Below are 12390 nucleotides of genomic sequence, written 5' to 3'. Positions count from 1 at the left end.
GGCACTTTCTAAAGAGAAATATCCAGAAAGGACAGCAGAGGGAGTGGTGAGTCAACATAAAGACGGACAAAGTGTGCATAATCTGGTTTACGGTGAGCACTTAGAATAATTGTCACGGCCCAGCTAGAAAACGTATATAAATAAGGCTACGTTTAAGAAATATTCTACGTCCAAGTCTTTTTCTAGAAGAATCCATAATGCATGACAAATAAATAAATGATCTGATATGTTTTGGATCAACTTAAACCTCAATTATTTTTACTTTCCTTTGTACTTCAGATTAATCTCACAGGACTTTGGGAGTGTGTATCCTTGCCTTGGGGACCCAAGAAGCTTTCAGAATATGCTCACCAGGGAGGTGAACAGCAACAATGATAATAAAAACAGAAAACAGCAGGTCAGGCTGCAGCTGGAGAGATGAACGGAGTTAACATTTCAGGTTGCTGACCATCAGGATGTACAATAACTCCTGTTTACTAATTACATCTGGGTACTGGAGTGCCTCCTTCGTACATAAGCTGTAGGAGTGGTTGGGCCGTTAGGTCTCAGTCAGAAGATTGCACATTCAGTTTCAGAAACTTGAGCACAAAGTTCAGGCCAACACTCCCCGTGCAGCACTGAGTGGGTGCTGCACTGTCAGAGTGCTGCCTTTCAGATGAGATGTTAAACTGAGGCCCCATCTGCCCTCTCAGGTTTACTTTCTTCGTACTTGGGATGTAGGGCTTCGCTGGCAGGGACAGCATTTATTGCCCATCCCTAACTGCCCTGGAGAAGGTGGTGGTGAGCTGCCTTCTTGAACCTCTGCAGCCCCTGCGGTGTAGGTACACCCACAGTCCTGTGAGGGAGGATTTTGACCCAGCGGCAGTGAAGGAACGGCGATATAGTTCCAAGTCAGGATAGCGCGTGTGGCTTGGAGGGGAACTCCCAGATGGTGGTGTTCCCATCTATCTGCTGCCCTTGTCCTTCTAGATGGTGGTGGTTGTGGTTTGGAAGGTGCTGCCTGAGGAGGCTTGGTGAGTTTCTGCAGTGCACACAAAGATCCCATGGCACTATTTTAAAGAATGGCACGCGCGCGTCTTCCCAGGTGCATGCCTTGGCCAATATTTATCCTTCAAGCAAAAAGACTAAAACAGGTTATCGACTCATTATCATATTACGATTTGTGGGAGCTTGCTGATTGCAAGATGGCTGCTGCATTTCCTACATTGCAACAGTGACTACAATCTCAAAAGTACTTAATTGGCTGTAAAGCTCATCGGGGCATTTACGTGTTGAAGGCAATAACTATGAAGTTGGGGAGCAGTGGGTGGGGGGAAAGACGGTGGTGTAGTGGTAACGTAGTGAACTAATAATTCGGTAGGCCTAGGCTAATGCCTAGGGCCCATGGATTCAAATCCCACCACAGCAGCTGGTGGGGATTCAATGAATAAAATCTGGAATGTAAAGCTAGTCTCAGTAATGAAACTATCATTGATTGTTGTAAAACCCATCTGGTTCACTCATGCCCTTTAGGGGAGGAAATCTGCCATCCTTACCTGGTCTGACCTACACGTGACTCCAGATCCACAGCAATGTGGTTGACTCTTAACTGCCCACTTAGCTCAAGGGCAATTAGGGATGGGCAACAAATGCTGGCCTTGGCAGCAATGTCCACATCCCATGAAAGAATCAAAAAAAAAACCCAAATGTTTTATAAATGCTTTCTTGTAGAACTTTTAGTGGAACTCCTTAAATGGGAAATAACACGTCTCAGCTCTTGTCATTAGTTTATTATGTTATTTTTTATAGCCGCCTTCTGTAAACACAGTCTTTTGCTCTCTTATAATCTTTCTGACTACAGAAACTAGCTGGTCCACAGTATATTTTTCTTGTGAGGTTTCCAACTACTTACTCCCAGCCACTAGGAGTTTGCTGATGATGGGCCCACAGTTTAATGCCCTCCTCAATTCTTTGATATTTGATATTCTGGAACACATAGAGGTCAGTTCTGAATAGTGTGTGTGTGTGTGGTGGGGAGAGGTCGGAGGGGGTGGCATGGTGGTTATTTTGCTGGACGGGTAATCCAGAGGCCTTAGGGAGCAGAATCATCGGACGGCCGCCCATCGTGTCCTTGCCGGCTCTGCAAGAGCAACTCAGTTAGTCCCACTCCCTCGCCCATCCCGAGTTGCCCCGCAATTTTTTTTTCTTCAGATAATTATACAATTCCCTTTTGAAAGCCCGCAATTGAATCTGCCTCCACCACACGCTCAGGCAGTGCATTCCAGATCCTAACCACTCGCTGCGTAAAAAAAAAAAAGATTTTCCTCATGTCATCTCTTGTCCTTTTGCCAATCACCTTAAATCGGTGCCCTCTGGCTCTCAATCCTCTGCCAATGGGAACAGTTTCTCCCTATCTATTCGGTCCGGACCTGTCATGATTTTTGAACACATCTACCAAATTTCTCCTCAACCTTCTATGGTGTAAAGGGTTAATGTTAAATATGTAAATATATAGTCTACATAATCAGTGATATAAGATCACATGACAACAGAGTATGATGAGATATAGCTCTGTGTGACGCCTCATGCTAAGTCTGTACTGTATATAGTATAATGTTCAATAAAAGGTAACGTTTACCAGAGCTTAACCTCTAGCAGTCTCTATCAATCCTGACCAAGGACTGTGGTATAAAGGGTTAACAGATGGGAAATGCCAATGTATGACGTAGATGATGATGTAGTACTGATACTAGTCAGTCATGAGTTAGACTCTCACAAGAGAGAGGGTGGAATCATGTCTAAGAGCTACATGCCTACTATGTAACCTGCTTAGAAGTAATCCCAATAAACAAGTGTTAAGTAGATACCAGAATATGTCTACGGTCCGTCTAAGAACCAAGTCCCACATCTAGAGTTTAAGACAAAAGGGCCTAATCTCAGAACATGGTGGCAGCGGTGGAGACATCAATGTAAAAAGAGACATTGATGTTATCAAAGGGACCACAGAGTGGAGAAACCTTTGAAAGCAGCTCGAGGAATTTTAGCAGAAGAAGGAGTCACATAGGAGAGAGATAACGATGATCGTACCTGGTGAGCAGTCCCTGCCCTTGCTCTGCCTCGAGGGCCCACAGAAAAGCCAGCAGCGGGAGTTATGGAAACGTCATTTTCTCCAGTACCAAGCAGCATCAGGTCTTCATGAGAAAGAGCAAAAGCTTCAAGTTAGTTCCTTTCTTTATGCAGTACGTCCGGTAGCAGATAACGTTCTCCTAAGGCAGGATGTGCCGGAGTTTCCTGCAGATTTTGATTCCATTATTAAAACCTTTGACACCTATTTCAGCCTGAAGCAACATTTAGTAATTGAACGAGCATGTTTTAACCAGCGCTCACTATGACCTGGGTAATTGAATGAATTATTCCTAACTGACCTACATCGCCTAGCTAGTTCTTGCAGATACGAGGGGGGAGGGGGTTGGCAAGGACGAGCTAACCTGTGATCGCATAGTCGTGGGTGTCCAGGATGAAAAACTCTTCAACTTTCTGCAAACCAAAGGGGATCTTACATTGGACCGAGTTGTCCAGTGTCGACGCAGGCCAAGCATCGAGCATTTAATCAGGCTATAGTTCCCGGCAACTCCAAGGCTTCACATGACTCTGTAGAGTGGGCAGCGGCGCCACCCATAAGGAATCCCGCCAAACCAAGTGAAAAGGCGGGGAAATCCACGCCGGCAGCCATTTTGAGATGCTTGTGTTGTGGTGCGAAAACCCAGCCCGGACTGCCCAGCCTGCCTAGCAGGGAGCGTGGAACACTTCCAGTGTGGCAAAACTCAACATTTTTCAAGTGTTTCTTCAAATCCAGCAATTTTAATCAAAGTCCCTGACCAGCAAGTATTTATGAAACACATTCCTTCCAAGAAATGGAAAGTCCACAAAACGATGTCCTGACAGAATTCCTAGGGGAAGTAGATAGTCTTAATCCAGACTACTGGTCAGTTACAGTCCCAGTTCAAGGCACCTCGACTAACTTCACAAGGTTACCCTTTATCCATCAGATATCGGGTTACAAGTTCCAGGCAGCACAGACCTTCCAATCAGAGGCAGGATTATTGCTCCTCTTAGCTACAAGGGGTGACAGATCGTCAATTCGATGTTCTTCACAATCACCGTACATCCCTATTGAGTGGTGATGTCGGTATACATCTAGGAATCCTGGAAAAAGCAGATGATGCTCATCATTTGAACGACTCACTGCCTTCCCTGAAATAATCTTCAACCTTTTATTTCGGAGCAGTGGAAATTCAGCCCTTAGAAGCTGGGGAAGTTTATACACTCAGCAGCAAGCTCCTTTCTTTCACAGAGACATCATCCACTAGACCCAGGGCAGACAAGGAAGCTGTGAATCCTTCAGCCCTTCATGAAGTAAGGCCAGAGGTGATGGATACAGAAGGCATTGCAGTAGATGGTGACCATCCCCATGCAGACCTGCTGGACCTGAATTGTCACTTGCTAGAGAGTAATGAGGGGGAATCCCTTGCAGTACTTGAGTGATCCCTTGGAGGTTGAGATCCTAGAAAATGATTCATAGGGCTGAATTTTCCGTTCATCGGGCGGGCAGAGCTGACCCAATCGCAAGCTGCCATTTTGCGCGGGTGGGCCATTTAAGGCCCGCCCAGCGTGACATCCGCAGGGAAGCGCTATGCTAAAATCGAGAGTGCACTCTTTCGCGCATGTGCACGAAAAAGCGCACTCATCTCCCTGAGGCTAAGTGCTGCCTCAGGGAGATCGGCTCTACTTGCAACAATATTAAAAATAGAGAAAAAAAATTCCCTTACCTGTCCCCTCGTGACAATGTCACATGAGTTGGGACATTTTCATAGTTTCCATAACAACGTTATTAAAATTTTAAAAACCCTACATGAAACCTCATCCCGCCGGTGGATGAGGTTTCTTGTTTTCTCTGGTTGTCGCTGGGGCTCCTGGCCTGCCCGACAACCTTAAGGTTGGATGGGCAGGTCCTTTAATTGCTTAACTGATCCTGTCAATGGCCTCAATTGGCCATTGACAGGTCAGCGGGCCCGCAGCTGATTTTGCTGCGCTCCCGCCTTCCTGAAAATTTAAATGGGGCGGGGTGACGTCGGGGGTTCCGCCCAACATCATCCCGTGTCACTTTACGCGTCGGCGAGTGGGCACCGCCCCCACTTGCCGACAGTAAAATCCTGCCCATAGTTCCTGTTTATGGATGCACCTTATGATGTCTCTGTTGTCTTTTTAGAAAAATCAGATGTGCTTTCAGTGGTTGAGCAGCATTTAGATCTTAGCTCCATTGAATCTACTGATGTATGGCCTAGATTGTCTCCTGTTGCTTATGAGGAGTCTTCCACAGAATCACACTGCTCAAGAGCTGGTACCTTCCCAGGGTGAAAGTCAATTGCCCCCCCATACTTCAGTCTCAGCTGAATGCCTTCTCTTCAGAGTTGGAGGTCAGCACAGAAGCTGTGGCAGAGTTTTCAGCACTTCTGAAGCTGCAGAATCCTGTACAGCAATCTTGTCCCCGAGTTGATTGTCTACACGAAATTACAGAAGATGAGGTTGCCTTGTCTCCATATTCTCAGCAGTTCTCCCCATTCCCCAGGGCAGAACAACCTCACACAGAGAGAAGTGTGGGTCTCTTACCACTGCCAACAGAAATGAAACGGTCCTCCCGAAAAATTGGGCGATCATCCCTTCTTCTTTCCCTGACAGTGTTACAGGAATTGGGTCATATTTTCCTTTGCCACTTAAGTTCGTTGAAAGCTCAGCTCTTCAATACCTTTTCAGTCGCAGCATTTGATGATGCAGCTGTGATAGCCTTCCCAAAATTTGAAGATCTCTCCTCTTCTGAAACTTCTTCCCAGAGTCCTTCGAGGGAGCAACAAATCCCTCCGAGAGTCCTGAGTTCTTCTCTTCTAGTCCCAGAAGGTCCAAAGGTCCATTCTTCTCAAGTCTTCTCTTTTGGATCAATCTTTTGTTGCAAAGTCTTCGTTGTTCTTGTAGTTCAGTAAGTCTGCTACTGACACTTTGCTCCCCAGTAATGCTGGCAACAATGATGCTAAGGTGCTGCCCTATTCCGCATATGGTGATGTCCTAGCAAACGCAGAAGGGAACTCTCATGCCCCTAAGACTTCTTCACTAAGGGCCGAGAAAATTGAGGGAGATTGAATCCCCCAGAACTGTGACTTAGGGGAGGGAAGAGTAGGAGTTGGAGTTGGAGTTGTAGAGTCTGTAGTTGTAAAGGGAGTTACAGAAATCTAATGTAAATAGTTAAAGACATAGTTTCATGTTGTTAGAAAGTAGGAAAGCATACTCGGGGGCAGGTGTAATATAAAGGGTTAACAGGTGGGATACGCTAAGGTATGACATAGATGATGATGCATCACTGGCACTAGTTAGTCATGTGAAACAGGGCCTTGGTTAAACATCGCATCCAAAAAATGGCACCTCTGACTTTTCAGCATTCCCTCAGTACTGCACTGGCAGTGCCAGTGTAGATTATGTGCTCAAGTCTCTGTCGCAGGACTTGAACCCATGGCTTTCTAACGCAGAGTGAGCCACGCCTGACACTTTACAATACAAAGTGGAAATAGTGATCTCTATATTCAGAAGCTGACGGAGCTGCCATGCATTTTTGACATTTTTTGTGCGGTGGTGAGATATGTACCACGGAAGATATTCCATCCTCAATAAGCCAAGGTACAGCGTCGAAGTAGATTAAGGAATTTCATAAAGCCTATTTAGATTAGACAATTCAATTTTTAACCAAATTATATAGTTATTTATGTGTGTCTAAAAGCAACTAACATTCACCCATCTAAGTGCAACAGACATTCAGTGCGGATCTACAAGAATAGGATTCTTTTTTACAACATTTACACACTGAAGCCCCCAGAACTTTAAGATAAAAGCAAAATACTGTGAATGCTGGAAATCTGGAACAAAAACAGAAAATGCTGGATTATCTCAGCAGGTCTAACAGCATCTGTGGAGAGAAAGACGGAGTTAACGCTTCGAGTTCCGCACGGAGTCGAAACGTTAACTCTGTCTTTCTCTCCACAGATGCTGTTAGACCTGCTGAGTTTTTCCAGCACTTTCTGTTTTTGTTCCCTCAGAGCTTTATTTTAATTTTAGATTTTCAGCATTCACAGCTTTCTCCTTATAATCGCTCGAGAGTTATTAATGATTCACAGTTGGAATATCTTAGCAAATTCAAAACTTTAATAAGACGTCAAAGGAGCTAAATTAATCCTGGAAATGTGTGAATATATTATGTAACCCCTTGCACCTAGGCTTATCAAACAGTGCCTTAACAGTGAATGCTTTTTATGTTCAACATGTCCTTGGCATTAACCTCGGTTTGCTTTGGGGCCAAGCAGGATGTTGATGTTTATTTATCTACAGAAAGAGTGCTCAAAAGCTTCTTTATCACAGGGCTGTTCGCAGACTGAAGGGGATTCTTCCAGTCCTATCAGGGCAGCTTGTCCCTTCACAGCCGACTTCCACAGGTATGCAGAAGTTCATTTAAATATTGATTTATCCCCACCTTTTCCACTCACGCCTTTTTCCTTCCACAATGCTTCCCTCTGCATTTAAGGTTCAACACCACCCAATGCTGACTCGACAAATTGGCTGCGCTCAACACGCAGACTTGGCCCGAGGTTGGGGAAGGGTGAGTCAAACAGTTTTTACCCTCCCCCCCACCACTACCTTTCCATCTCGTAGGAACATAGGAATGGGAGTAGGCCATTCAGCCCGTCAAGCCTGCTCTGCGATTCAGTTAGATCATGGCTGATCATCTACCTCAATCCCACTTTCCCTTCAATGCCACCTTGCTGCAGCGCCTCCATGTCCCTCGATGTCACCAGCCTCCATCTATCGATTTCTGTCTTGAACATGCTCAACGACTGGTCTTCCGCAGCCCTCTGGGCTAGCGAATTCCAAAGATCCACCACCCCCTGAGAGAAGAAACTCCTCCTCGTCTCAGCCCTTATTCTGAGGCCATGTCCCCTGGTTCTAGATTCACCTGCCCAGGGGATCTCCAGATCAAACATCACAATCCAGGATCTCCCTGCCTCTCCAAGCCCAGCCAATTGCAAACAAAACGCTGCAGAACAGGCTGGAGGGGGTTCAAACAAAAAGCACTTCTGCCTTGGGGCAGTCACCAGAAGCTCTGCAAGTGCCCAACAGGTCAGCCAGCCTCTGCAGAGGGAATAGCCAAGCTAATGGTTCAAATGTGGATCCTTCTGCATAACTGGAAAAAAATAAAAGGTTGATAGGGCAGATAAAGGAGAGAAGGTTATGGGCCGAATGGCCTAATTTCTGCTCCTATGTCTTATGATAATAGAAGGACAGAGAGGAGTCATGAGAAAAAAAAGACTTTCATTTATATAGCGCCTTTCACAACCACTAAACGTCTCAAAGCGCTTTACAGCCAATGAAGTGCTTTTTGAAATGTTGTCACTATTGTAATGTAGGAAACGTGGCAGCCAATGTGTGCACAGCAAGCTCCCACAAACAGCAACGTGATAACCACCAGATAAGCCTGATATCGATTGAGTGGTAAATATTGGCCAGGACACCAGGGTGAACTCCCCTGCTCTTCTTCAAAGCAGTGCCGTAAACTGGGATTTAATTCTAGCGACAGCGGTCTGCTCCACCCCCCCCCCCACTCCCCTCACTGGTCTCACTCCCCCTGCCACCGGTTGGAAAATCAATGGGTGCCCCCATCACTTCTCTAGGATAGGGCCATGCTACTTAAATGCTCTCATGCACTTAACAGGTCAGCGCTGAGCCTTCCCCACAATCAAGCATGCCAATGGGGGTGTTGGGTGGGGGGGGGGGGGGGGGAGTGGTTGGTGGTGGGGTGAAATAGAGGCTGACCCTCGAGAGCTGCAGGTCAATTAGGGGCCGGTGGGAAGGGTGGCTGCTTCGGGTAATGCCCCCAGGCCCAGCCCGAGGATAAGCGCCACATCACTGGACACACCGAATGGTTAGGGATGAGGAGGTGGTTGCCAGAGAGAGCAGCGGAGGGGAAAACGCGATAGGGTTTGCCGGGTGGCCATCAGGAGTCACAGGAGAGCCGTGCGAGTTCCGTTTAATCCCTGAGCCACCACTCAATTCTGGTGGGCTCAGGGATAATTGCTGTCAAGTAGCTCATTAATGAGCATAATTGACATCCTGCTACTGGCGGGCAGGATTGCTGCATCGGGCCCTTTCCGACCCCAACTTAAGTGGGGGCAGTTTGCCCGATGCTGGCAATCTGAGGCGGGTACTCTTGCTCGATTGTCCCAGTTTCCCCACCACAAAGGTGGGGTGGGTTCAATTGAATTCCGTCTGTTGTACTGTTATAATATACATAAAGAGTTAGGAACTGATTGTTATGTGCACGTATACCCAGAGCGTCACATTCATTGTCGCATTGCAGTCAGGTGCTGAGCAACAATATATTAGTCCGCAGCACATGTGGAGATCTGTTCAACACACTTGATGAAAAGCTTCTGTAGTTGTGTCCTAAAATTGTGATTATTTCACACTTCTGGGAACCACAAAACATAACATGGTGGTAGCAGGTGTCTATGAGTAAAACGCAAATATTTTAAATGGGTTCAATGTTGAATTATATTGAGAAAAAGCAACCCAAATTAGTGCCAGTGAGAGAGGAAAAAAAGCTGAGCGAATCATGCAAAAATGAGATGGCCACTGTCGCAGCAATGAACGCACAGTTCGAGCTCAGGATGAATTGGGAGGATAATGTTGCTTTAGAGGCATTTGAAACTTTTAATCAAAAGTGCAGATTGATATTCAGTAGCTTTCTAAAAGGCACTAGTGAAGAGGAAAGGGTCAGCTGCATCCTTTTGTGAGCACGAGGGAAAGGGTTGCATTTGTTTATTAGCTGCGAGTCGAGTGAGGACAGCAATAAAAAACCAGACAAAGACATAGAATTTTGAAAAATTCAACACATATCTCCAGCCAAAGTCAAATCTTCAGATTCACCAATATGAATTCCAAAGGCTGAGGCAGGATCCAGGTGAGCCTGTTTACATTTCTTAACAAGATTGAAAAGTGCAGCCGGGAAACGGAAATTCAAGGAAACGGAAGAAAGGCTGGTAGATCAGCTCATTTGGTGCTCTACACAGATTTTTCTTGTAGATCTACTCTAGTGGATGATGATACTTTCCACGATGAATTTTCTCCCAGAGAGAAAATGTACGAACATACGAATTGGGAGCAGGAATGGCCCCTCGAGCCATTCAATAAGATTATGGCTGATCTAACTTGAACCTCAACTGCACGTTCCTGCCTACCCCAATAACCTTTCACACCTTTGCTTATCAAGAATCCATCTACCTCTGCCTAAAATATATTTAAGGACTCTGCCTCAATGACCTTTTGAGGAACAGAATTCCAAAGTCTCACAGCTTTCTGAGAGAAATTATTTTTCCTCATCTCTGTTCTAAATGGGGGGCCCCTTATTTTTAAACAGTGACCCCTAGTTCTAGATTCTCCCACAAGAGGAAACATCCTTTCCACATCAACCCTGTCAAGTCCACTCGGAATCTTATGTTTCAGTCAAGTTGCTTCTTACTCTTCTAAATTCCAGCGGATACAAGCCTAGCCCTTTTTGTATTCATTTATAGAATGTGGGCGTCACTGGCTGGGCCAGCATTTATTGCCCATCCTTAATTGCCTTTGAATAGGTGGTGGTGGGCTGCCTTCTTGAACTGCTGCAGTCCGTGTGCTGTGGGCACATCCACAGTGCTGTTAGGGAGGGAGTTCCAGGATTTTGATCCAGTGACAGTGAAGGAACGGCGATATATTCCCAAGTCAGGATGGCGAGTGTCTTGGAGGGGAACTTCCAGGTGGTGGGTGTTCCCATGTGTCTGCTGCCCTTGTCCTTCTAGATGGTAGTGGTCCTGGGTTTGGAAGGTGCTGCCTAAGGAGCCTGGGTGAGTTTCTGCAGTGCATCTTGTAGGTGGTACACACTGCTGCTACTGTGCGTCGGTTGGTGGTGGAGGGAGTGAATGTTTGTGGAAGGGGTGCCAATCAAGCTTGGATGGTGCCGTGCTTCTTGAGTGTTGTTGGAGCTGCACTCACCTGGGCAAGCGGGGAGGACTCCATCATACTCCTGAATTGTGCCTTGTAGATGGGGACAGGCTTTGGGGAGTCAGGAGGTGAGTTACTCGCCACAGTATTCCTAGCGTCTGACCTGCTCTATCCAGCCTTTCCTCATAAGACAACCCACCCATTCAGGTATTAATCTAGTAAACCATCTCTGAACTGCTTCCAACGCATTTACATCTTTCCTTAAATAAGAAGACCAGTGCTGTACGCAGTACTCAGTAATGCCCTGTATCACTGAATATGTGTGGAATTTGTCACAGCCATGCATGAATAAAAAGGCCTGATTGGAAAAGATAAGCTCACAATATCGCAGCTTGTGGACACTACCAGAGCACATGGAATCGTGACTCAACAAATGAAGACGCTGACTACCCAAACGGCTAGCCTTCAGTTAGGTTAAAGTAGAGGCAGTGGGGTCGATGCTGTGAAGCAGCTACAGAAGAACGTACACCAGACAGAGAGAAAGATGCGCTGGTGCTACGAATGAGCACGAGTTCACAAGAGGGCAGGAAATGTCCCACGCACGGATCAAACTGCAGGGCCAGTGGGAAGCCCAATCACTGGGAAAAGATGTGCAGAACAAAGATAGAAGATGGTAAACGAGTCATCAGGGACAGGGTAACAGGGCGAATGAGAAGGAAAAGAAACCAAAACGTCCATACCCCGGAAGGCGACGATGAGTTTGAGAACACAATTAGGCACAGGAACGATACAACTGCCTGAAATGGCTGAATACGACAGTTCTCAGAGAAAAGAAATTCGCGCATCCATTCAAATCAGGAAAAGGGTGACAGATAAGTCCACAACCATAATTCTGAAGCTGGAGCTTGATGGCAGAGCGCAGAGTAATATTATCCCGCTCGGACTATACCAGATATTTCCTGAAAATTTGAAAGAAAATGTGCACCCAAGGAAGGAAGATCTGCAACCGAGAAATGTCATGCTAACGACATACAGGGAAACTGAGACGCGACAGCTAGGAACAACCCAAATCAGGGGTAGGCACAAAGGAAAAAATTATAACTGTATGTTCTGCATCACTGAGACAGATAGTCCTGCTCTCCTGGGGTGGAGCGGTTGCAAAGAGCTGCAGCTTATCTGAGGTGAAGGAGGCGACACTAAAGGTAGCACTCATTGAAAAGGGGTCTCTGATCAAAAGCAAGGAAGATCTGGCACAAATGTATCAGTGAGTTTGATGAGATGGTTGGATGCTTTGAAGATTGAGTATCACATCACAATTGATCCAGCAATGAACCCAGG

The 12390-nt window shown here is 46.1% G+C and overlaps 1 protein-coding gene across 1 annotated transcript in view; it reads left to right on the top strand.

The window, feature by feature from the left end:
- The first annotated feature begins 314 nt into the window (after positions 1-314).
- LOC144669297 (modulator of macroautophagy TMEM150B-like) overlaps positions 315-12390 on the top strand; it is a 38110-nt gene continuing 26034 nt past the window's right edge. Inside the window, exons 1-2 of the mRNA XM_078531646.1 lie at positions 315-397; positions 7441-7514. The gene's annotated coding sequence lies outside the window, so the exon portion shown is untranslated. The remainder of the gene's footprint in view (positions 398-7440; positions 7515-12390) is intronic.

The sequence above is a fragment of the Cetorhinus maximus genome, chromosome 29 (genome assembly GCF_964194155.1).
Source record: "Cetorhinus maximus chromosome 29, sCetMax3.hap1.1, whole genome shotgun sequence".
In the NCBI taxonomy this organism is placed as follows: Eukaryota; Metazoa; Chordata; class Chondrichthyes; order Lamniformes; family Cetorhinidae; genus Cetorhinus; species Cetorhinus maximus.
Note: the sequence above shows the minus strand (reverse complement) of the source record. Positions and strands in the feature narration are given on the sequence as shown.